This window comes from Echeneis naucrates, chromosome 9, assembly GCF_900963305.1.
Source record: "Echeneis naucrates chromosome 9, fEcheNa1.1, whole genome shotgun sequence".
Lineage (NCBI taxonomy): Eukaryota > Metazoa > Chordata > Actinopteri > Carangiformes > Echeneidae > Echeneis > Echeneis naucrates.
The window spans coordinates 839466-847650 of NC_042519.1; positions in this window are offsets into that span (position 1 = coordinate 839466).

Genomic DNA, 8185 nt, shown 5'->3' on the forward strand with positions numbered 1-8185 from the left:
AAGGTAGCAGTGGCAAGGCGTAACAGCTTTGTCACAACCAGCACAAGCTACAAGTCACTTAAGGAAAATACCCCAAGGGTCAGCGAGAGCAGGGGTGGAAGATGACTCACAGGCAGACTACATGGTAACAGATACTGGAACGGATAAGACTACGAGTTGGATATGTGACTCAGTGAAGGATAGGGGCACGGACCTATTCTCTAGGACTAGAAGTGGGCAGAATAGTTTGAAGGGCATAGGGAATAAAGAAGGTAGATTAGAGGGAAAGATGCTCCAGGTTTGTCCTTGTGGTTGGCAGAAAATAACATCAGTCAGAGGCCTTAGAGTGCATCAAGGAAGGATGAGATGTGTGGGAAAGGAAGGGCAGTGTGGCCGCATCGATCAGAACTTTTTAAGAAGTCAATTGAGTAAGTCGGATGAAATCCAGCGACAGGTAGAAAACCACAGTTCGAAGGATATCAACAACACAGCCACAGAGGTGGAAGAGGAGGTGAGAAGAAGGGATGCAGCTGACACTGAGGTGAATAGGCCAGTTAGAGAGAGAAATATGGAGCAGAAAGCTAGAGTTACATGGCCACGGGCAAATAGTAGTAAGGAATGGGAGACAGTCAACAGGGACTTGTCAATAATTCTTAGTAGACTAGGAGGAGACGCAAGTGATAGATTAGAAAAAATGGGAGACATAATTTACTCTTACGGCGTCGAAAGATTTGGGGTGCAAGATAGGAAGAGGGGTGAAAGAGTACAGTTAGCTAAGTCTAGACGGCAAAGAGAAATTGAGAAATTAATTAAAGAAAGAAGACAATTAAGAAAGCAGTGGAAAAGAGCTACAGAGGAAGAGAGAAAGGGAATTAATGTGTTGCAAGAGGGGTTGAGAAGTAGGCTAGCTGTGCTTAGAAGGGCTGAAAATCTTAGGAAAAAGAGAAAAAAGAAAGAATATGTAAGAACAGCATTTTACAGGGACCCGTTCAAGTTTGTTAAAGGGTTGTTTAACCAGGAAAAGGGAGGGCAGCTTAAAGCGACAAAGACAGAAGTAGAAGAGTATCTGAGAAATACATATTCAGATTCTGAGCAGAATAGAGTAGTAGGACTTCCACCTGACATGCCACCATTAGGGGAGATAGATCAAGAAATGGATGTTAGACCACCTAGGTGGAAGGAGGTAGAGGAGGTAGTTAGGCGTGCGAAGGCTTCTTCGGGCCAAATGGAGACCCCTACCGGGTATATAAAAGCACACCTGATATCCTAAAGTTTTTGTGGAAGCAGTTAAGAATAGTTTGGAAGAAACAGTTTATTCCCAGAGCATGGCGTAGGGCAGGAGGTGTTCTTATTCCTAAGGAGAAGGAGTCCTCAGAGTTGAGTCAGTTTCGTATGATCTCTCTCCTGAATGTAGAGGGGAAGATTTTCTTTAGTGTAGTTGCACGGAGACTAGTTAGTTACTTAGAAAGGAATAGCCTAATTGATACTTCAGTACAGAAGGCAGGAATACCAGGTTTCGCAGGGTGTTTAGAGCACACTAGCATGATCTGGCATCAGATTCAGGCAGCCAAGAGTGAGAAAAGAGATTTGCATGTAATATTCTTGGACTTAGCAAATGCATTTGGGTCAGTGCCACATAGCCTTATTTGGGAGGCGTTTGATTATTTTAGAGTGCCTGGAGTAGTTGTCAATTTAGTAAGAAACTATTTCCAAGATATCAGACTATGTTTAAGTACAGCAGGCTTTACAACAGGTTGGCAGAAGTTAGAAATAGGTATTATGGCAGGGTGTACGATTTCTCCATTAGCATTCACAATGGCAACGGAGGTAATTATTAGAGCCTCTAGGTGGGTTGTAGGTGGAGAGAGGCGGCAGGATGGGATGCGCCTTACACCAATTAGGGCATATATGGACGACATGACGTTGATAACTACAACTGTGCCATGTATGAAAAGAATACTTGAGAGACTTAATAAAAACTTAAAGTGGGCTAGTATGAGAATCAAGCCTAGTAAGTCTAGAAGTATTTCAATAAGTAGAGGAAGATTAAGTGATCGAAAGTTTGTAATAAATGAAGAAGCAATTCCAATAATTAGGGAAAAACCAGTAAAGAGTTTAGGTAGGTGGTACAAGGCAGATTTGAATGACAGAGAACAGGTAGTGCAGTTTAGGAAGGATGTTGTTGAGGGACTGGATAGAATAGATAAATCTGGACTTCCAGGAAAGTTGAAGTTGTGGTGTTTGCAGTTTGGGTTGTTTCCTAGATTGATGTGGCCACTGTCGGTATATGAGATTCCAATATCTGTTGCAGAGAAAATGGAAAGAATAGTAAGCTTTTACGTTAGGAAGTGGCTCGGGGTTCCGAGATGTTTAAGCACACTGGCACTGTATGGGAAAGGCATACTTCAGCTCCCAGTATCTAGTTTAGTGGAGGAGTTCAAATGTACTAAGGTTAGGACAGAGCTCCTGTTATCTGGGAGTAAAGATGTGGTTGTTAGTAAGGTGGTTCCAAACCCAACCAACGGGAGAAAATGGAATCCAAGAATGGCAGTGCAGGAAGCAGAAGCAGCTCTTAGGCATACCAAGATTGTGGGTAATGTACAGATAGGCCGGGGAGGCTTGGGGCTTGGCTCAAGCAAACCGGTGTGGAGTAGAGCAGGTCCCAAAGAGAAGAGGAAGCTAGTTGTGGAGCAGGTTCGTAGACAGGAGGAAATATTAAGAGGTGCGAGGGCAGTGGCTCAGGCTAAGCAGGGACAGTGGTTGAATTGGGAAGGTGTAGAGAAGAAAAAGCTTAGTTGGAAAGAACTGTGGAGTATGGAGGAAAGTAGGATTAGATTTTTGATAGGGGCAACATATGATGTATTGCCAACTCCCCAGAACCTAAAACTCTGGGTAAATGGAGACCCGGCATGTTTGTTGTGTTCAGGTACTGCAACTCTAAAGCACATCTTGTCTGGTTGTAAGGTTAGTCTCTCACAAGGCCGATATACGTGACGACATAACCAGGTTTTAAAAAGCTTAGCTGCAGGCATTGAAGATATACGGAGGCAGGCCGTTTTAGGAGGGTCTAAGACAAAGAGAGTTGCAATACAGTTTGTGCAGGAAGGAGGGAAAGTTAATAAGATAATAAGGAAGCAAGGCAGTTTAGAGGATGCTAGTGACTGGGAGATGCAGGTAGATTTAGGAGGAAAGCTTGTTGTTCCCCAGGAAATAGCCTGTACAAAGCTAAGGCCTGATATAGTTTTGTGGTCTAGGAGTAGAAAGAAAGTATATTTCATAGAGCTGACTGTACCTTGGGAGGATTTAGTTGAGGAAGCATATGAAAGGAAAAAGCTCAGGTATGCAGATCTAGGTAAGGATGCTGAGCAGCGAGGATGGAAGGTTAAGATTTGTCCAGTGGAAGTAGAATGTAGAGGGTTTGTAGCCAGATCTGTTGTTGCTTTGTTGAGAGAGTTAGGAGGAAGTGGCCAGAGGGTGAGGAAAATAGTGAAGGAAATGTCAGATGAGGCAGTCAGATCCAGTCAGTGGATTTGGGTCAGAAGAGGTAATAGTAGCTGGGGGCCCAGCAGGGGGAGCTCTTAAGATAGACAGACTCTAGGGAGAAGCAGAGGAAGAAATCCAGGAAGGGGAAGTGTATTTAAGGGGGTGTGGCCTGTTTGAGCCTCTTTGCCACCATGCGGTTAGTCTAGGCCTGTGTTGGTGTGTTGATTTTACTTGAATATAGGAGTGTTTAGATGAGGTTAGTTGCTGAATCTGCTAGCGTAGCTTGTCCAGGTGAGTTGGCCTGTGTTGGTGTGTTGATTTTACTTGGTGTTGATTTTACTAGGATTATTTAGATGAGGTTAGTTGCTGAATCTGCTAGCGTAGCTTGTACTGCCTCCACCTCCTGCACCCTCTATACTTTCATGCCCCCTACCCGAACCAGGGTCTGTATCCCATCCTTACTTTTATCTCCACCTCTTCTATTTCTCCCCCCTACCCGAACCAGGGTCTGTATCCCCACCCTGCTTTCACTGGTGCAATTGGTCAGAGGTTAGAGTAGTTGACAGTGGTGTTGCTTGAAATAGTTTTGTTTGTGCCTTTTCGACGCCATGCGGTTAGCCTCGGAGAATTGGCCTGTGTTGGAGTGTTGGCTTTGGCTGTTCAGGTGAATTTGGTTGCTGAATCTGCTGGTGTGCTAGCGTAGCTTGTAGTGCCTCCACTTCCTGCACACTCTATACTCTCATGCCCCCTACCCGAACCAGGGTCTGTATCCCATCCCTACTTTTCTCTCTCCTCTATTTCTCCCCCCTACCCGAACCAGGGTCTGTATCCCCACCCCGCTTTCACTGGTGCAGTTGGTGAGAGGTTAGAGTAGTTGACAGAGGTGTTTGAGATAGTTCCTTTTGTGTTCCTTTTGTGTTTGTGCCTCTTTGACACCATGTAGTTAGTACAGGTGAGCTGGCCTGTGTTGGAGTGTTCTTTGAGTATAGGACCATTTAGGTGAGTTTAGTTGCTGAATCTACTAATGCAGCTTGTATTGCCTCCACCTCCTGCGCCCTCTATACTTTCATGCCCCCTACCCGAACCAGGGTCTGTATCCCATCCCTACTTTTATCTCCACCTCTTCTATTTCTCCCCCCTACCCGAACCAGGGTCTGTATCCCTACCCCGCTTTCACTGGTGCAGTTGGTGAGAGGTCAGAGTAGGTGATAGTAGTGCTGTTTGAGATAGTTGTCTTTGTGTGAGGAGTGGTGATGGCTGGCATTAGGGGGGTGACTCTGGGACGCCAGTGTTCACGGTCTAGCCTTCTGGAGGTGTTGTGGGCCTAACTAGACGAAACACCGGTGAAAGGAGGTTCCCACCTGATGACCCCAAAGACATGATAGCTATCACCGCTCACTGGTCTAGTTGGATATTATCTGTAGGGAACATAGAGCAGTGTGAAATTTTGTTGCTAGGAAGGTGATCACTGAGTCTGGTCCATTTTTTGTCGCACAAGTTTCTTGTGTTTCTCTAAATGTATAATTTCTTGTTTGTTTGTTTTTTTTGCTGTTCTTTTGTGTGTTGTATTGATACATATACCTTTATGTATGTAATAGCTACTTCTGTGGATACCATTCTGAATGATGAAGGAAATGAGCATCACTATCTCATTAGGTATCATAATACGGTTGGTTTAATAAGATTACAGGATTCCTGGGTTAAGGGCAGGAAGGCCGTTGGGTAGGGATGGGGGGTTAGGGTTAGGGTTATACAGTTTTGTTTTGTTTTTTTTATTTTATTTTTCTTTTCTCTCTTGTTCTTATAGTTTTGGTTGTTTCTCTTCTTTTACCTATATGTGTGTATATGTGTATGTAAATATATTTATGTGCATATAATACCTTTTAATTCACTTTAAGAGGGAAGCAAAGCTCTGCTTATTACTGTATTTTCCTGTAGTGCTACATTCTCTGTGTTGTGATTTTATTGCCCCCAAAACTCAAAAGTTGATCACAAAAAAAAAAAAAAAAAAGAGGTGCAGGAGGCACCATTCCAGTTCATTTCTACTGAGGGACTTGTAGCCATTTAGAGTGCTGTTGTTCATACATTCCGTTAGGAAGTGGATCCAAAAGCAGACACAGAGAGGGACCAGTAATACTGAAAGGGGATTTAATGAAAGAAATGGTAAGGGGCAGGGACCAGGGGGATGTAGCACGGTAGAAATGGCAGAGGGTGCTGGCGTCTGCAGGGTGATGTAAATGGCAAGGCAGGCACAGGCAAACACAGGAATCCAGAACTGGTGAGGCACCCTGAGAGGGGAGGCAGTGGAGTGGAGCTCGGGAGATGGAGGGCAGGTAGGCTCTATGACAGGTGTCTTGAGGCTGGTGGGGACTCAGGGTTGAGCAGCTTGGTAGCAGGCTTTAGAGCACAGGACAACAGATGGCTGTAGTCAAATGAGACAATCTGGCACAGGTCCTCTGTACTCCTAGATTGGATATGTGTTCCAGGTGAATGGCAATCAGCTCACCCACCACCTGGTGATCCACACCAGCCTCTGCCAAAAAAGGACAAACACCTTAACAGCACACAGTTGTGTTGACACTTCTTTCTTCCAAAAAAGTGACATAAATCATAAACCATGAAAACCTGAACAGGTTGGGCTGACATGATCTGTAGCTGAAATATTAGTGTATAACAGCACCAATTCATTCTTGAAACTTGCTGAGGTCCTAAACATTCCCAGTTAGCCTTATTCTTTACTGTCATTTCCTGTGTGTCTGTCTCTTCTATGTCCTATTAGCAATAACATTAACCAATAAGATGAGTTTATGCTGCTATTCACCTACATGTGTTTGGTGTTATGAGGGTCAGATGGAGAGTAAATTGCTCTGTCCCTGATTTGACAGGGGCAACGCGATATATCCAGCAAAGTCTAACCTGCTGGTTCTGGAGGCCTTCTGAATTCAGTCCTTTCTGTTTCCCTGGTAGTGCTGTGGCCACAATCATGACAATGAGTTGCTCTCTCATTTTTCTACTTCAGCATCTTGCATTGACACGTTGCTCATCCTCTTTTTAGAAACATGGAGCGTTGGATTCACCAGCTTCCTTAAAATTCTTCTTCTGCATGTTGTTGTCCTCTTCATCAGCTCTTCTTCTGCAGCTTTGCTACCTCTGTTGATCTTTGAATCTCAAAGGAAACTGCTCTGCAAAGCTGAGTTAACCAAAATGCATTCAGTGTGATGAAAAGACGAATCAGCTGATTTACAAAATCACAATGTGACACAATAAGAAACTGAAAAAACATAGACACAACAAAATGTGCGGAAATTGATTCTCTGTGTGGGATTATGGTTGTCACTGGAATATGGCCCTAAATCATTCCATACTCCATTCCTCCTGGGGCCTTCCGGGTTATGTTATCCCAGGGCAGATGCAGAGTACCGATGGGCTCGAAGGGCTGTGGCATCGGCAGTGGCAGAGGCAAAGCAGTGGGCATGGGAAAGGCTCTGAGAGGACATGGACTTTCAGTTGGCACCAAAGTTGTTCTGGAAGAATGCTTGGCACCTCAGGCGGAGCAAGCAGGGAACCATCCGAGCTGTGCACAGCAAAGGTGAGACGTTGCTGATCGCAAATACGGAGCTTGTCAGGTGGTGGAGGAAACACTTTGAGGTACTCCTGAGCCCAACGTACCCACCCTCTGTGGCAGAGACAGAGCTGGAGGATGAAGGGGGTTATCGTCAATTTCCCTGAGGGAAGTCACTGAGGTAGTCAAACAACTCCACAGTGGCAAAGCCCCAGGGATTGATGAGATCCACCCTGAAATGCTGAAAGCTCTGGGTCTTGAGGGGCTGTCATGGATGACACACTTCTTCAACATCACGTGGGAGTCGGGGGCAGTGCTAAAGGAGTGGCAGACTCGGGTGATGGTCCCACTTTTTAAAACGTGAACCAGAGGGTGTGTGCCAACTATAGAGGCATCACACTATTCAGCCTGCCTGGGAAAGTTTATTCCGGTGCTGGAGCTGGAAAGGAGGGGCAGGCGAACGTCTGATTGAAGAAGAACAATGCGGGTTCTGCCCTGGTTGTGGGACAACGGACCAGCCCTTCACCCACGCAAATATCCCGGAGGGAGCCTGGGAGTATGCCCATCTGGTCTACATGTGTTTTGTGGACCTTTTGTGGACCTGATTTGTGAGGTGTGCTTTTAAGGGTCATCCAATCTTTGTATGCCTAAAGCGAGAGCTGTGATCGGGTATTCGGCAGTAAGTCAAACTTGTTCCAAGTGTGGGTTGGTCTCGCCAGGACTGGGCCACGTCACCAATCCCGTTTATGATCTTCATGGACATGATTTATAGCCGTAGTCAAGGGGGAGAGGGGGAGAGGGGTTGCAGTTTAGGAGACTCAGGATTGCATCACTGTTCTTTGCAGACGATGTGGTGCTGCTGGCACCATCAGTCTGAGACCTTCAGCTTTCACTGGACAGGTTTTCAGCTGAGTGTGAATCTGGGATAAGGATCAGCGCCTCCAAATCAGAGGCCATGGTTCTCAGCAGGGTTGGGAATGAGTGTCTACCCTCAGTGAAGGAGTTCAAGTACCTTGGGGTCTATTGGGCTACTTCTGGGACATTCGGGATACTTTCGGGACATTCGGGATACTTTCAGGACATTCATCCCCATAACATTGGCTATATACTCCAAATTTCCCAGAAGTAGCCCAGAAGTCCCCATATTATCCCAAATGCCCC